Raw genomic sequence first — 18761 nt, forward strand, 5'->3', positions numbered from 1 at the left:
GGAGATAAAAATTGAAAACTCATAAAAAAGTTTTGACAGAATATGCAAAATTACCTAAAAGATTATGTGTCATAATTAAATGGCCAAAAATTCCAGGAAACAAAATTCTGGAGTGTTTTCTAAATTAAAAAAAAAAAACCTGTAAAATGAAAATTCATAAGGAGTACCAATAATGCTTAATGATATTAAAAAAATCTAAAAATTACGTCTGAAAATATTAATTTTTACTTATTATTATTTACTTACTATATTTACTTATTATTTTGACCAATTTGTTATTTCAACCAATTTAAAAAAAATTGATTCCTGTAGTTATACTTTTCTACCCTACAAGATGGCAAATGAGGATTGAAATAGATGTTTATAAAGTGACTGGATCAAAATAGACATTTACAGCATAGCTCTAAAAATGAGGCTCAAAAATCTTGGTAGCAGGCCAAAAGGGTCTAACAAAAAAGCATAACAAATTGAAATCAACTTTAGGATTTGGGGAGTGTTGGAGAGTGGTTTTCTACAAATCATCTTTTATTCAGCTTGTCAGATGTTTGTATACTTCATGAAATTATTCTCATTGGCAGGACGGATCTTGTTGGCAGCAAGAATCAACATATACAATTGATCCAGTTCTTAACCTCATTGACTTAATTGTCCATTTATGCAAAGAATATTCAGTGAGCCTTGATAGAGGAAGTGCAGCCAGGGCTCAGGGCTTTCCAGGCTGCTGCCCACATTCTTTTCTGGGTATCCTGCTGTTGGCTTGTGGTGACCAGCACTTATACTGGGTCCTACAGAACCTAATACTATGTGCAAAGTTGTCAGAATTTTTGGTTGAATTCATATTTAATGATGTATCAGCTGAACCAAGTAATATACCATGACTCTTTTTCCTGTTACTTTTTAAAATAACTTTTTGTCTTTTCTTAGTTAATAATTATTTCCTTTTCTCTTCCAAAGAGGTCTGTCATTTCTGGGCCTGTTGCCCTGCTGTCATCCTGGGGACTCTGCCCTACTCCTGTCTGTTGTTCTGTCATCTGTTTGCGGGATCTCCTTTCTCCCTCTCTGTTAGGCTGACTGGCTTGTTTTGGTGAAATGTATCTTTTGGCAACATCCTGAGACAAAAATGGGTAGAACATTTTTTTTTTTGAGATTTTACATGTCTTAAATTATTTATATTTTTTTTCTTGTACCTCATTAATGGTTTGCCAAGATACAAGATTTATGAAACATTTTTTTTCACTTAGCATTTTCAAACCAAAAATTGCATCTAAGATTGGTATAAGTCTGAATGTTCTGTTTTCTAGTCCTTTTGTATATAACTTATTGATTTTCTGGAAGCTTTTAAGGTCTTTATTGTTATTGTCCTGGAAAAATCATGATGATATGTCTTTGTGGGGATTTTTTTCCCCCTCTTATCTCTTAGGCTGGGCACTCAATGGGCCCTTCCATTTTTCATATTATTTCTTTGATACATTTTTATCACATTCTTTATTCTCTCTCTCTGGAATTTTCCTTTCTAGAAATTGGACTTTCTGAATAAAGTCTCAATAGTGTCTTTTTTATTATATAGTTTTTTGATACTTTTGTTTTACTTTTGGGGAGATTTCTTTGATTTGATATTTTAATTTTTTGCTGACTTAAAATACTTAGCTATTGGACTGGAGTTGTAGCTCAGTGGTACAGCACTTGTCTAGCATGAGTGAGGCCCTGGGTTTGATTCTCAGTACCACATATAAATAAATTAATTAAATAATGGTCCATCAACAACTAAAAAAAATCAAAATAATACATAGCTATTATATTTTTAGTATTCAAGGATTCTTCCCCAATTATTCCCTTTCATAGCAAACTGTTCTTGTTTCATGATTTTTTTTCTTTTACATTTTAACTGTTTCCTGTAGTATCTCTGTAAGAAAATCTTGGAGCTCCTTTTGGTCTGTTTGTTTTGGTCTTTCTTGTTCTTTTTAGAAGCTTTCCTTAACTATCTAATGACCCTTGGCAAATATGAACGTGTTGCTTCCTTTCTGTGGGATCTGGTTGTTAACTAGCCTTAATATTGGTGACTAGAGGGTATCTCTAGATCTTTTCAATGGAATAGTACCTTAGGGAAAAAAAATCCTCCAATTTCCTACCTAATCATTTTAAATTTGGCTGATGGCATTCAAAGATAGGTGGGAAAACCTGAGAGTACCACTGCTTAGTATTTAGTCCAATGTTCTGAATGTTTGTGTCTATATTTTAGGAGACTCTCAAGCTCAATTTTTCCAGAGACCATACTGCCTATTTACAGTGTGGGGAAGGGTGAGATTAGGTAAGGGGAGTTATAACCAACTGAATTATAACCAACTGGAATTATAACCAACTGAATCTAGGCTTTGGTCATCTCCCTGTGTTCAGCTTCCCTCTAGGGGTTTCTCATGTCTGAGAATTTCCAGAGTTGTACAGAGGAGCTCAGCTTGCTTCTCATCTGGAGTGCCATGTTAGAGGCACTTCCTTTGACCCTCCTGCACCCTGGTCGGGCTATTGTCTTTCACACATCTATATTACAGCTTAGAGTCAGAAATATCTCCTAATGCTAGTGAGGATAGAGTCTGTGTTTCTGTTTTTTAAATTTTTTTTCCCTACCATTTGGGATGGTTTTTGAAAATACCAGAAGATAGAAGTGTCTGTAGCTGAACCTTGTTAAAAATGTGAACACTGGTGTTAATTTTTACATCAGAATCCATGAGGAATAGAACCTTTAGCTCTGGCTATATAAATAAATACATGAACATTAAAGAAATCTGACAAAACCTCTTTCTTCTTTATACAAAGATTGAGTTTGCTTTTCATGAAATTTTGAACTTGTGCTGACTATTGGCCCTAAGTTTAGTTGCCTTAGACCATCAACATCAAAAGTGAGCTAAAGATACCAAGTATTTCTGGGAGGAGAAGTGGTGATGAGAACTTTCACTGCAGGAGGCTCTTTGAGGTCAGTGTTTCATGTTCCTTATGGTAACTATAAGGGTTAGCTTCTCCAACTTGGCCTTCACATCTCTTAATTTGGTACAAAAGAAAAAGATTGACTTTCTAATTATTTCAGGCTATGAATCCTGACTCTGTGTCTTATGAACTGTGTCAACCTGAGCAAGTTAAAGAGTTTTGCAACCTCAGTTTCCTCTCTCATCAGCTGGGGAAAGTAATACAAATGGTGTTAATGATCCCCGAGGTACTGATGAAATGATTGATGATTCATATAAGAATTAAGAAATCCACTCCCTTGCTTATTTATTGAACAAATATTTCTTGGACTCCAAGTGCCAGGCATAATGCTTGTTGATGCAAAGATAAGCCAAAATTTCCTGATAACTGCTTAGCAGGGGAAGCAGGACCAGAGCAGGTTATTAGGGTCTGGAGTGGCCAAGTGCTGGGAGAGAAGATTGTATTATAAGAGTATAGATGACGAGTTACTAATCTGGCCCTGGGGGAGTGGGAGTATGTCAGTGAATGGTCTCCTAAGGGTGATACCTGAGGGTTGAGCACCAGATCTTGAAAGAAGAGTAGAAGTTACCAGGTGAAGAGGAAGGAAGAGAATGTTCGATATTATGGAGACGGCATAAGCAAAGTTAACAGAGGTGAAGATCAACATTGTACAGGAAGGTGAAAATTATTTAGTGTTGATGGATTATGAATTGCTTGACGATGACTCTGAATTCCAGAAATGTGGGCATATTCCTTTCAGCCCCTGAACATGATCTTCTTAAAAATTCAGAAGTTCTCAATTCTTGGATTCAGAATGTAGAGATACCTGTTATATAAGTGCGGTATAGCCACCATGGGATATGTACACATACACACCTGAACATGGGTGTGTGTGTGTGTGTGTGTGTGTGTGTGTAGGTGTGCTTGTGCTCTGTCATCTCTGAGTGATTTATGTTGGGTTTTACTAGGAAGCCAGTTTCTTCCTCTTAGCAGTTTCAGTTTGACCTCTGCCATGGGTATATTAGATTAGTGTATAATCTAATATGCATGTACATATTATACACACAAAATATACACTAATGTGGTTTATTAGGTTACACTCTGCTGCGCTTCTCTATGAACTCTCAGTATAATTTTCTGTGAAAACAGCTGTCATGTTCTATGAAAATCCTTGTGCTCAGACTGGTACCACAAAGGGGACTTTTCTTAGCCATGAGCTAGGTTTGCCTGTTCCTGAATTCTCTGAGAAGGTGTTCCTGCCAAGGCCTGGGATGGAATTGAGACATAACCCCCTCATTTAAGGCATACAGGGAATTCCAACTCAATATTAAAACTTTGTTGCTAAGGTTAACATGGGTTTTCCTAACTAGATTGTTCACAAAAGAGGATAGATAAATCACCTGTGTGTTCTCAATCTCCTCTCAGAATCAGACTGGAGGACATGGGCATTGCTCCGTTAGTGTTTGTGGTGTTTTTTATAATGTCCATGAACAGCATCATGTGACTTGCTCACTGTTGAGTTTAGCTTCTTTTAGAATAACAGCAAACTTTTTCTCCCATGAAAATATCTATAAAATGATGATTTAAAATTATTGACATGGCCTCTGTCATGGTCATTTTCCTTGGGAAGGTGGATTCTAGTGTATGGACTGTGCTCAGATCCTGCAGCATGGTCTATTGAATATTCTCAATTAATTTCATCCTTTTGGGGTGAATTCCACTGTGGAAATCTCATCTAATGTCCTGTGAAAAAAGCACAGCTATCATTTGAATTTAGACAGAGGTGTCACTAAGAAGTAATAAGAAGCACTCTCAGTTTGCCCTGCAAAAATAGTTCTGCATGTATTTTAGAAAGGAGTTCCAGAAAAAAGTGGTTTTTTTAAATTTATTTTTTTAATTTTTTCTTTCTAGATATGCATGACAGTAGGGTGTAATTTGACATATAATACATACATAGAATAAATATAATTTGTTTCAGTTAGGACCCCATTATTTTGGTGTATTTTTTAAAGCATAATTAAATCACTTTTTAATTCATTCATCTTCTCATTTGTTCATCAGATGTTATCAAGAGAAGATTATCATAATGCAGTTACCATATTAGATACTGGGAATAGAAAAAAGAAAGAGATGAAGTTGCCTCTAGCCTTTAATGAGTCCTTAGTCCACTTCCTATGATGAATTTAGATATAGAAAAATACATAAAATATAGTATGATCGGTGTAATGTGCTATAAGTGCTATGATAAGTACTATATTATTATATCATATGTCACATATTATTCAATAGTGACTAGCTCCTGATCTGATCTGTTAGAGGGGTTGATAGAGAAAATAAGGCTACCCTCCCATGCTGACATCCTGCAGAACTGGACTCTGTTGGAAACACCTAAGTTCTGAATTTAAAAAATACAGAATCATGACTTCATAGTTGTATTTACAGTGACATAAATTGCACTGGATATTTGAATTTTGAATGATATATTGATGGAAAGAAAGATTTCTGGATAAACTAGAATAGACAATTGTATGCTTCTTTTCTTTTAGAAATAGTAAACTGCTAGTCTTTCTAGTGTTTTGAACATGAAATGGTGCTGTATTTTGTTGAATGTTTTTTCTGCATCTATTGAGATGATCATATGAGTCTTATCTTTAAATCTATTGATGTGATGAATTACATTTATTGATTTCTGTATTTGAACCAACCTTGCATCCCTGGGATGTACCCCACTTGATCATGGTGCACTATCTTTTGGGTATGTTTTTGTGTTTCATTTGCCAGAATTTTATTGACAATTTTTGCATCTATTTTCATTAGCCATATTGGTCTTAAGTTTTCTTTCTTTGACGTGTCTTTGTTTGGTTTTGGAATCAGGATAATATTGGCCTCATAGAATGAGTTTGGAAGTGCTCCCTCTTTTTCTATTTCCTAAAGTAAATTGAAGTGTACTGGTATTAGTTCTTCTTTGAAGGTCTTGTAGAACTCGTCTGTGTATCCATCTGGTCCTGGGCTTTTCTTGGTTGGTAGGCTTCTGAAGGTGTCTTCTATTTCATTGCTTGAAATTGGTTTGTTTAATTTGTGTACATCATCCTGATTTAGTTTGGGCAAATCATATGACTCTAGAAATTTGTCCATTCCTTGGATATTTTTTATTTTATTAGAGTACAAATTTTCAAAATAATTTCTAATTATCTTCTGTATTTCTGTAGTGTCCATAGTGATATTTCTTTTTTCATCATGGATGTTAGAAATTTGAGTTTTCTCTCTCCTTCTCTTTGTTAGCATGGCTAAGGGCTTATCAATTTTATTTATTTTTTCAAAGAACCAACTTTTTGTTTTGTCAATTTTTTCAATTGTTTCAATTTCCTTGATTTTTAGCTCTGATTTTAATTATTTCCTGTCTTCTACTGCTTTGGGTGTTGATTTGTTCTTTTTCTAGGGTTTTGAGATGTATTGTTAGGTCATTTATTTGTTGACTTTTTCTTCTTTTAAGGAATAAACTCCCTGCGATGAACTTTTCTCTTAGTACTACCTTCATAGTGTCCCAGAGATTTCAATATGTTGTATCAGTGTTCTCAATTACCTCTAAGAATTTTTTAATCTCCTCTTTGATGTCTTTTGCAACCCATTGTTCATTCAATAGCATATTATTTAATCTCCAGGTGTTGGAGTAGCTTCTATTTTTTATTTTATCATTGATTTCTAACTTCATTCCATTATGATCTGATAGAATGTAGGGTAGTATCTCTACTTTTTTATATTTGCTAAGAGTTGCTTTGTGGCATAATATATGGTCTATTTTAGAAAAGGATTCATGTGCTGCTGAGAATAAAGTATATTCACTCATTGATGGATGAAATATTCTACATAGGTCTGTCAAGTTAAGTTATTTATTATATTATTGAGTTCTATAGTTTCTTTGTTTAGCTTTTGTTTGGAAGATCTACCCAGTGGTGAAAGTGGTGTTTTAACGTCACCCAGAATTCTTGTGTTTTGGTCCATTTGACTCTTGAACTTGGGAAGAGTTTGTTTGATGAATGTAAATGCTCCATTTTGGGGGGCATATATATTTGTAATTGTTATGTCATATTGATATATGGTTCCCTTGAACACTATGAAATGTCTTTCTTTATCCTTTTTGATTAACTTTGGCTTGAAGTCTACTTTATTTGATATGAGGATGGAAACCCCTGCTTGCTTCCACAGTCCATGTGAGTGGTATGTTTTTTTCCCAAACTTTCACCTTCAGTCTGTGGATGTCATTTCCTATGAGATGAGTCTCTTATTTTTCTAAGGCAATGATGAGCATGATAATGCTTTTCAGATAGTTCAAATGAGGGTTGCAATTGTTGTTATTGTTTCTACTGGTACCTTTTAATGCTTCAATTCAGCTACCAAAGGTTATCAAAATGATAAATAGTAGTCCTTGAAGCCTTATTTTCCTCTTGTAGCAAAAAAAAACTCACCAACTGAGACTAAAGGAAAGAAACAGAAATTACCAAAAACTATATTTTATTGTATAGTTTTAGGGTTCTTTATTACTTTTGGGGTAAATTGGAGAAGTGACAAACCATTTGCCAAGTTTTTTTTAAGAGTTAATTAAAAACAATTATAAATACACCTTTACTTCTTTTTTTTTTTTTTTTGAGAGAGAGAGAGAGAGAGAGAGAGCACGAATTTTTCTTAATATTTATTTTTTAGTTTTCGGTGGACACAACATCTTTGTATATGGTGCTGAGGATCGAACCCGGGCTGCATGCATGCCAGGCGAGCGCGCTACCGTTTGAGCCACATCCCCAGCCCTACTTTTTGTTTTTTAAAGAAAAAACATTTTTTTTTCCTTTGACATTACTGGGGATTGAATACAGAACCTAGAAAATGCTAAGAAAGTGGCCTACTACTGAATTACATCCCAGCCATTTAATTTTTTTTTTTTTTTATTTTGAAATAGGAACTCACTAAGGTACCCAGACTAGCTTTGAACTTGGATCCTCCTGGCTCAGCCTCCAGAGTTGCTGGGATAACAGGCCTGAGTCACCATGCCTTTCTTCTGCACTTTATTTCTCTTGCCCTTCTTTTTATTGTTTTAGTTCTTTCTACATGATTTTCTTGTGTCATTCCAACCTAAGATAAAATGTAACAAAATTCACAGTTTAATCAATGACCATAACATTTTGGAGGTGAAATTGCCTTCCAGCCAATACCAGAATTATTTGCAGCTAGTGTTAGGTCCAGAGAGGATTAAAAGAGACACACAAAGCCTAGATGCTTCTTAAAGAAAGGACAGTCTAACTAGAGAGTCTAGAATTAATGGGGGGCTCCGCAATCTAATGATACTGCCAGGGTCATGCTTTAAGCTTGCAATATACCTGAGGCTGTCTCATGCAGAAGCTCTTAGGCTATCAAAATGCTGAGAAAGCTTTCCAGGCTGCAAGAATTGAGTGCAGTATTCATTTATTAACTATGAACTATGGACCTAACCTTTGCCAGGTGCTGAGTTAAATTCTCACCCACGTGGAACTCGAATCCAGTAAATCTAAGGAATAATTATGTAAAGTGTGGTTTATGCTTCTTGTGGGTGAGGCATCATGTCTTAACACTCAGTTTTGGAACGATCTTTAGGGAGACGGCTGTAGGAGAAGGTAAGAACAATAATCCTGAAGTTCGAAAACCAGACCCAATTCATCGTGATGATGGGATCGACTCTAGAACTCTCCCAGGATGGGACAGCTAAGTTTACATGCCATACCATGTGTGACCACAGTCACCTCCTGACGTGTTATCACATTTCAGGGCCTATACTCTGGCCCACAAGGTAAGTGTGGATAATGATGTGTATTCATGTATATTTTCCTGACTGCTGTTTTGGCCATTGTTTATACACATGCTGCATGGGGGAAATATGCCTGACAAGAAAGTCAACTAAACACTGTTAATATTAATAATGACCTTCAGGCTTGAAGCCTGATACCCAATGGGAGATATGAGTTGTGAAGGGTTAACCAAGTGAGTTTTCAAGAGGGACAGTCTCCTCTAATGTGTTCTTAGGTAAGTAGAGTGGTCTTCCCACAAACTCCCGACGCATGCAAATCTAGCATTCTTTGCCAGCCTTGAACAACAGCCACTCTAAGAGGATTACATCCCATTGCACGCTTGTGCGGGGGAGAAGTCATAGTTGCATGGGTTGGCCTGCAGCCATTTTCTGGGTTGAGTCCTGTGATTGACATGAACAAATAATTCCTCTAATGGCAACACAATTAGGTACCATGGCTGCTGTGTGTGGGACACACGGCCCAGAGTCTGACGGAGGTGTTCAGGAGGCTGGGACTGGTGAGGCTGCTTTTGCAAGGTGTTCCTCCTTGGCTCCTGTTAAACCTCTTCTTTACAGTCTGTCAGGAAGATAAGCTTGATATTGAGAAAGACTTCACTGAGTCCCACTCAAGCAACGAGGTGGTAATTTAACACTCTGGCAACCAGCTTTGGACTCCTTAACTGAAGGATGTTTGGTAAATCTCAAGAGACGGAAAGAAGCCCAGAATACTCTCAAAGTCAGTCTGTAACTGAACTCTGCTTGTAGCAAATCTAGAAGAAAGAACCAAGTTGCTAAATTGATTTTCTCCTGCCAAACACTCCTCAGGCATTCAAGATAGAAAAGTAAAAACAGGAGTGAGGGCCTGTGGAAGGCTTAAGAGCTGGTCCTAGGGGGATGTCAGGGTATTGCTTAAAAGGATTTTGTTGCAATTTTCCACTATTGTTTTATTTTTCTTCTAAAGGCAGATCCAACATTTGAATCCCTTCTTGGTCATGCAAGACACCCATTCTTCCTGTGGAATCTTGCTCATGGTCAAAGGGGAAACGAATGATCACCAGGTGACTTTCCTTTAGAGTTTACCTTTATCTTCTGCATGTTTGACCTCTGACAACTACCTTTCCTAATTTAATAAACATACAGAATTACTTTGTCTAAGAATGACCTTGGGGTCAGAGTTTGTTTTCTTTAATAAGATTACAAAACTTCTGGACTAGGGCTGTAGCTCAGTGGTAGAGCACTTGCCTTGCATGTGTGAGGCACTGGGTTTGATCCTCAGCACCACATAAAAATAAAATAAAGATATTATGTCCATCTATAACTAAAAAAATTTTTTTTAATTACAAAACTTCTTAAAGTTGAGAGAGAATTTCCTTCATGTGATAAAAAGTTCCTGAAAGGTGTTCAATTTTTTAATGCAATGACTTGAGCATAACATTTTCATCTTTATTAAAGTACTAGTGTATAATTTTAACTATTCTTCATTTGACAGTTGATAGCCATAGGAAATATTAGGGTATGTGCTAGTCTCAGTTCCCCTTAAAGATGGAAGAATTTATTTTAAAATATTCTGGCATTATTTTTAAATTTTGTTTTACCCCAGATATCCAAATATAGCTGTATATTTTAAATTATATATAAAAGGGCAATATCAAAACAGCTCCTCAAATTTGTTTTATTAGAATGGCATATGAATTCCAAATATATGTATAAAAGCCACACTTGCAATAACAGCTGATTTAGAGGTGATTTTTTAAAAAATGTGTGTGGTATAATAGAATTCTTTGCTTTATAAAATAGCTTTCTACAGAGTTGATTTAAGTAGCATTCCCACCCATTTTGTTTAACAGAGGATTACGAATACAAAAAATTCCTAAGGACTTTGACGCACATTTAGCTTCTTAAGGACATTTCTATGGAGTGAAGTAAGGCATTTTTATGGTTGTCTTCCATTCACTTGTTTATTTTTAAGGTATTCTCTATGTGCTGGAGTTTGGACCTAATGCTAAGCATGCTATTATAAGCACACTACCTTGTTCTTTGAGATTTGGGGGAAAAGATGAAATGTTGGCTGAATTCACTGTTTAGCAGGCTAAGGATAAGGTAAATGATGCCCAGTTTGGGGGAGCGCATGGGGTGGCATCTAAATCAAACTAGGGAGAAGCGTAGGCTTCTTAAAAGCATTGGGAGATTCATTTTGAAGGATGAGCATCAGTTAACAGTTGAAAAAGGAGAAAGAAAATTCTAGTTGTAGAGAACAGCATGTAGAAACCCTCCTTGGGATGTGACACATCAAAGGCTGTGTACAGTGGCCCATGTCTGTTATCTCAGCTACTTGGGAGGCTGAGGCAGGAGGATTGCGAAGTTCAAGGTTAGCCTCAGCAACTTAGTGAGACCCTGTCTCAAAATTTTAAAACAAAACAAACAAACAACAACAACAAAAAAAAAAAACTTAAAAAAAGGTTGGGAGTGTAGCTCAGTGTTAGAGCATCCCTGGCAGCCCCCAATACCAAAATAAACAAAAAAAACCCAAAAAACATCATGACATCAAGACACACTTTTGGGGACCTTCATGTATGATTGAGAAGGTGAACTTGGAAGAGTGATGGAAGATAATCTCTCTTGGTTTAATACCTATTGACTGGTTATGCTTTCTCCATTTCCTTAGCCATTTCCTATTTTTCTCCCTAAATTCTTTAGAGTTTATAAAGACTGTCTCATTGAGCTTCTCCTCTGTCTGTTCTCATGCCACAGTGATTTCATTCAGTCTTTTGACTTTGCACCTGTAAGGACCCAGCATTCCTCCCCTCTGGAGGGTCGGCAACAAGGCACCACTTTGGAAGAAGAAAGCAACTCTCACCAGACAATTGAAACTCGCAGTGCTCTGATCTTGGGTTTCCCAGCCTCCATATCCATGAGAAAATAAATTTTGTTTTATAAATTACCCAGTCTCAGGTGTTTTGGTATAGCAGTACAAAATGAACTACAATAGAAATTGGAATAAGACAGCTCTCGGTTGATGGATAAGCCAATAGCTCCCAAATGTAGATATTCCAATGTAAATATTATCTTTTCAACACTTCTATTTGGGTACGTAGAGGAGACTCAAAGTGTCCAAAATGATTCTGTTTACTTCCCCTGTTAGCTTGCTCCATCTACAGCTTTCCCCATTTCAGTGGATAGCCACTCCCTTCTTCCAGTTGCTCAAGCCAGAATACTATGAGCTGTTATACTTTATTGAGGTGAAATTTACAAAACATGAAACTTATCATTTAACTATTTAAAAGTATACAATTAAGTGGCTTTTAGTCCACTCTTAATGGTACCAGCACCAATGCTATTCCAGAATATTTTTATTATCCTCCAAAGCATTCCCTTAACTGTGAGCCATGGGGCCCCCATCCCTTCATCTCCCCAGCCCCTTCAGGAGGCATTAGTTGACTTTCTGTAGCTATGCCCTATTCTGGACATTTCATATACATAGAATTATATAACAGATGGCTTTTTGTGTCTGGCTTCTCTCACTTAGCAAAGTGTCTTCAACTTTTATCCATATGATAAATGGGGCGTGTGTAACTACCCTCTTGCCCACCTCAGGTGCAATCTGTTGGGAAATCCTATGGAATACCCTGGAATGTAATTCCTTCTCAGTCTCCACTGTTGCTCCCAGGGTGTGAGCACTCTCACATCTGCCTCATGACTGCAGCCTGCCCCGTTGGTCTCCCTGCCGTTTGTCTTGGCTCCCCACAGCGGGTTCCCAACACAGTACTCTTTTAGAAGCCTGTCAGAATAGGCTACTCCTCAGCTCAGGCTCTGAGGTGGCTCCCCATTTCACTCAGAGTCAAAGCCAGAGTCTCTACTGTGTCACACAGGGCCTTTGGGATCCTCATGACTTTCCAAAGGGCTGATGAGGTAGCACTTCCAGTGCAGACTGACCTACTCTCCTCCTTGCCTGCTGAGCCACACAGCCTTCTTGCTATTCCTCCAATGTTGCAGTGGCCTGTCACAAGGATGTTGCACTTACTCTTTCCTCTACCTAGAAGCCAGCCCACTTGCTTCCCTCAGCCTCTTGCTCACGGATCTCCTGTTCCCGACACCTATGCTGACCTCCTCCACCATTGGATATGGTACCATAGTCTTCCTCCCGACATCCCTCTCTCCCTTGCTCTTGTACATTTTCCTAGAACATGAATCACCCTCTCACTTGTCCTTCTTTCTTCATTTCTTGTGTGTGTATTTCCAACTCCACAGAATGGAAATCTTTGTTTTTTCATTGACGTATCCCAAGAGGCTAAAACAGTGCTTGGCACATAGCAGTTGCCTAACAAAGAGTTGCTGACTTGAATAAACTAATAAAAATAAAAATCACGCAATATTTCTGGGAGTAACTACATTTATTGGTCTTTTTATGTGCCAGGAACTCAGCTAAGAGACATAGCTACATGATTTATCTCATTTGGTCCTCACCAATAACTGTGGGACAGATGATCGTTTATACAACTTCTATATAAGAAAAGAAAAAGAAAATTTCATAACTCATAAAAACTCAGAGGTTCTGGACTTTGAATCTGGACTCTTGACGGCTACTTTGAACTTCTAGAGAAGTCGGCCGAGTGGGTTCTTCAGGGACACTGTGTGCTCTTGTACCTTCTCCTGAAGAATAGGGCAAGAGTTGGAAAAATTTTCAATAGAGGTATGATAGAATCAACTTATGTTTTACAAGGAGTATGGTAGGTTGAATGATGTAGTCCCACCCCCAAATCTGTGAATGTGTTACCCAAAGGGGTTTTGCAGATGTGGTTAAGATAAGGATCCTGTGATGGGGGAATTGTCTTGAATTATTTCAGTGGGCCCATGTAAACATAAGAATTAAACAGGAGGGTCGGAATCACAGAGAAAAAATGTGAGCTTGGAAGCAGAGGTTGGAGTGATGCGCTTTGCACGTGCAAGAAGGGGCAGGTGTGGAGGAATGTGTGCAGCCCCTAGGAGCTGGAAAACACATGGAAACTGATTCCTCCCTAAAACTTTCAGGAAAAATATCGACCTGCTGACACCTAGATTTTGATCCAGTGAAACTGATTTTGAACTTCTTACCTTCGCAATTAGAAGATAATAAATTGGGGTGTTTTAAGACACTTAAATTTGTGATAATTTGTTAGAGCAGCAATAGGAAACTATGACACAGAAGTTCCTCCTATTTCTTGAAATTAATAGGAAATTGAAAAAAAATGAAAGGCTAAAGGATCTATTATATGCAGTCACAGACACATATCTTCATCCATTCAGTCTTTGTGCATCTCCACCAAGTCTCTTCTAGAAGGTATAGATATAAAAATGAATAAGACAGGTTCTCTGTCTTCTCCAGGGGGCAGGATAATTTCAGATATGTGTGTGTTTGACCAATACCCATTAATGAATTAGCTTTAGGAATTGAGTTAAATTCTAGAATGTGTTAAATTAGAAGGAACCAATTTTACACCAGCCCATTTTCTTTCTTTCTTTTTTCTTTTTCTTTTTTTTTTTTTTTTGGTACCAGAGATTGAACTCAGTGGTACTCAACCACCGAGCCACATCCTCAGCCCTATTTTGTATTTTATTTACAGACAGGGTCTCACTGAGTTGCTTAGTGCCTCTTTCTTGCTGAGGCTGGCTTTGAACTCTTGATTCTCCTGCCTCAGCCTCCCAGGCCACTGGGATTACAGGAGTGTGCCACCGTACCCTGCAACACCAGCCCATTTTCTGAAGACAGTTTTTCTCCCCCATGTGGTTCCCAGCACCCTTTCCCAGTTGGCTCACCCTGACTTCACAGTTGGGTGTGCAGAGCCTGATTCCTCACATGACCTCTCTAGTCACCACCCACAGTACAGAAGGCTAAGGGAACTGATAATGCCACTTACTGACAAAATGCATTAGACCCAGGGCATTTTCCGCTGCTCATTCTAACTTCGAAAGATTAGAATAGACCCAAAAGCCCATCAGAGAGGAACTTAATTTCAGAGAAAGTTCAGGCTGGTGTTACCTCAGTGGGAGGGGAAAATGTTAGAGGAGGAAAACTATAACACATTCAACACAACTGGCCTCCGATGGAAGGGCTCCAAACAGATTCGAGTGGTTGTGATCAGGGTCTAATATCGAATGTTAAAAAAGAAAAGAAAGGAACAGAAGCCTGTCTTTCAGAATAAGCCAGGTTTAAAGAAACAGATAATGAAACCCACTTTGAGGAGGTGGCAGTGACAAGACCCTGACACACAATTTAGCAGGTCTTCAAAGGCTATTTAATGGAGAGGGCAAACTGCTGATTAGCAGCAAAGCAAGATGGTGTGTGGAGAGTGGGGAGAGAACTTGACAGCAGGAGCTCAGGGGAGAAGCCATGCAGAAAGTAAAGGACAGGGTTGTAGTAGACAGGACTCCAGAATGGTGGAAATAGGGGGTGGTTTAAATATCCTACAGGGCAGGGAAAGACCTTGCAGCTTCTACTTATTATGTTGCCTATGGCTTAATGTACCCGCAATCTTATCCCAGGTGCCTACTATTCAGAGTCACAGGGAAATTCTTTCTCATCCATCTCCGGATGTGAAGGAACATGAGTCATCTTTCTCGTGGGCCACGGACAAGGCAGGTTTCACACTGTAACCTCACCACTATGCAGTTTCGCCTCCTGTGTAGACTGTTTTCCTTGGAAAGAGAGATAGAAGAGCAGCCCATCTCCTCCCTGGATGACCCTGGCTTGGTGGATCGGGCTGCAGAGTTCACAATAGCACTACTCAAGGTGAGGATTCGGTGAGAGGGCAGGGAAGGGTGGTGGGCAGAGGGCTGGGTTCTCCATCTTGTGGTTGTACATCTACTCTTGACACCACCCTACCCTCTGTGGAGCAAGAGGGGCTTTTATCTGGACTGCCATAGGCTGGCATGTTCAACGTTAATAGCTATCTTTTCTTTGCCCTGGTAAAGGTTAAATTGCATGATCCCCAGAACAATGCAAATAGAGAACCTCCTTGGTGACATGAAAGTTTTTTTTTTTCCCAAGTGCTTGAGGTTTTTCTGAAAAAATATCATGAAATAAGAAAGTCGGGTTTTTTCCTTCTATAGTGAAGAATGCTGTCAAATGAGGATTGACTTGGACTCTTTAAGCAGATGGTGTCATCCTGAAATCCTGAGACACCCCTTGAACTTCTTCCTGTTGAGTACTTGAATCTGAATGCAAAGGTGGCCCTGGAAGATGCGTGAAGACAGCACTTTGGAAGGCGGTTAGTTTAGGGCTGCCAAAGTTCGGCCACATGCTGAGCTAGCTCAGAGATAGAAACCCAAGTGGAATTGGCTTTCCCCCTCTTGGCATCCTTTAGAGTTGATAAGGAGTTAAGCTAGGTTTGTTTGTCACCTCCCAACGCAGTCCTAACTTGGGAGAGGGTTTAGTTTCACAAAAGCCAATTTAGAACAAGCAGCATTGCATTTATAAAATAACAGTCCCTTTAGACTTGGGTCATCTCAAAGATTCGATTTCAAGAGTGTTTTAGTGTAAACACATTTCTTAGATTTCCTAATGCCCGTTAATATCGTCCTTTGGGGAGAAACAAAATGTGCCCAAATAAAATAGCAGTAAATGCCACAGAGAAATTCTCATAGAACATAAACTGTTGCAAAAAAGATAAATGGATTTTTACTATCAGTTTTGGCCAGAGGTTCAGCAAAGATAGTGCAAGATAAAGGAAGACATAGATTAAATCTTAATACTTTTGGTTAAAAGAGGTTCAAAATTATTTGCAATAAACTCTCCATCTTCATGAGGGAGGCAACTGTGGCGTGTGCTCTTTCATATGCCACTTGGGCATATCTTCGCAAAGCACCTACGTAGTCAGTACTGATCACAAGGGAGCAGGTTATCACTGTAATGGCTGATGTTTTTGCCTCTTCCCTCTATGGTCTCTTCAGAAAAAATGGGGCATGGCTGTGCCTCTCTGTTAGGTAGTGACAGCTCAGTGTTCTCTGACTCTGGAGTTAAGATGATCCACTTTAAACCAATTTTATGTAGCAAATACTTCTGGCACTGCTTTAAAAAAACGTTTACTGTGCTCTTTGTTTGTACTACTGCTGTTGGTATTAAATACGGACTCTCTCCTCAGGGATTTCAGTCTCTTGATGGAGACACACCAGGAACTGGACAATAACCATGTTCAAGGAACACAGGGTGCTGGGGAGGCCAGGGGAAAGTAGATAATTCATCTTGGTAGTGGGAAGCAGAGGGAAGGTTCCCAGAAGAGGACCCAGAAAGGGCCACATCAGAGCTGACATGAATACTTTGAATCATAAATGAGTTGGATAGAATAAGCCCTGAGTGGGAAACATTTGTCTGTCTTACTAAATGATGAATTATGACTCAAACAGAATAATGTGCCTGAACATTATTTTACTGAATACATTACATTATTTTACTTATCCCCAATCCTGCCAGTTGTTAGATATTAAGAACAAATTAGGCATCTCAGTGTCAGAGTGCCATTTTGTAACTTATCACACTATACTGGTTTGGGAGTGTACTGGCTAGGGAGAAATAATTTCCAGGGAGATTACAGAGACAATACCACTTACATTTATATAATGCTCATAACTTTAATGGAAATGATCTTGTCTGGCTAATACTCAACTCTTCCTTTCAGGGGCTAGTGTCAATCTTTTCTAGGCAAAATTTCAAAGCCATAACCCACTGCTATGGGTCAAATTATGTCTCCCCCAAAGTCATATATTGAAGTCTTTACTCCAAAGTTGACTCCATTTGAAAATAGAGTTGTTGACATCCCTAGCAATTAGAAAAATCCAAATCAAAACTGCACTAAGATTTCATCTCACTCCTGTCAGAATGGCAATCATCAAGAACACAGGCAACAATAAATATTGGTGAGGATGTGGGGGAAAGGTATACTCATACATTGCTGGTGGGACTGCAAATTGGTGAAGCCACTATGGAAAGCATTATGGAGATTCCTCAGAAAACTTGGAATGAAACCAACATTTGACCCAGCTATATCACTCCTCGGTCTATACCCAAAGGACTTAACATGAGCATAGTACAGTAATGCAGCCATGTCAATGTTTATAGCAGCTCAATTCACAATAGTTAAACTATGGAACCAACCTGGGTGTCCTTCAATAGATGAATGGATAAAGAAAATGTGATATATATATATATATATATATATATATATATATATATATATACACACACATACACATACACACACACACACACACACTCAGTGGAATATTACTCAACTTTAAAAAAGAACAAAATTATGGCATTTACCAGTAAATGGATGGAGTTGGAGAATAGTATACTAAGTGAAATAAGCCAGTCCCCCAAAACCAAAGGCTGAATGTTTTCTCTAATATGCAGATGCTAATTCACAATAAGGCAGGAGAACTAGAAAAGAATAGCATTACCTTAGATTAGGTAGAGGGAAGTGAAGGGAGGGGAGGGGATGTGGGGATAGGAAAGATAGTGGAACGAAACAGACATTGTTACTTTATGTATATATGTGACTGCATGACCAATATGATTCTACAACATATACACTCAGAAAAATGAGAAATTATATACCATCTATGTATGATATGTCAAAGTGCATAAATGCATTCTACTGTCATGTGTAATTAATTAAAACAAATTAAAAAAAGGTTAAAAAATAGGGTGTTGCTGATGTAATTAGTTGAGTCACACTGGTGTAGGGTGGGCTCCTATTCCAATATGATGGCTAACCTTTTATAAAGATAAGATGTGGACACGAACTCTCACAGAAGGAGGGCAGTGTGAAGAGACACAGGGAGAAGGTAGCCACTTACAAGCCACGGAGAGAGGCCTGGAGCAGATCCTTCCCCCGAGTCCTCCCAAGCAGCCAACCCTGAAGATACCTTGACCTCAGACGTCCAGCCTCCAGAACAGTGAGACTGAACATTTCTGTCATTTAAGCCATGCAGTCTGTGGGACTTCATTACAGTGGTC

General features: G+C 38.3%; 1 long non-coding RNA gene across 1 annotated transcript; it reads left to right on the forward strand.

The window, feature by feature from the left end:
* The first annotated feature begins 8499 nt into the window (after nt 1-8499).
* On the forward strand, nt 8500-11711 carry LOC125611520. Its single transcript, XR_007341695.1, has 3 exons — nt 8500-8773; nt 9732-9828; nt 11522-11711. It is a non-coding gene; the product is annotated as an uncharacterized LOC125611520 (long non-coding RNA).
* Nucleotides 11712-18761: the final 7050 nt, after the last annotated feature.

The sequence above is a fragment of the Marmota marmota genome, unplaced genomic scaffold (genome assembly GCF_001458135.2).
Source record: "Marmota marmota marmota unplaced genomic scaffold, marMar, whole genome shotgun sequence".
NCBI lineage: Eukaryota > Metazoa > Chordata > Mammalia > Rodentia > Sciuridae > Marmota > Marmota marmota.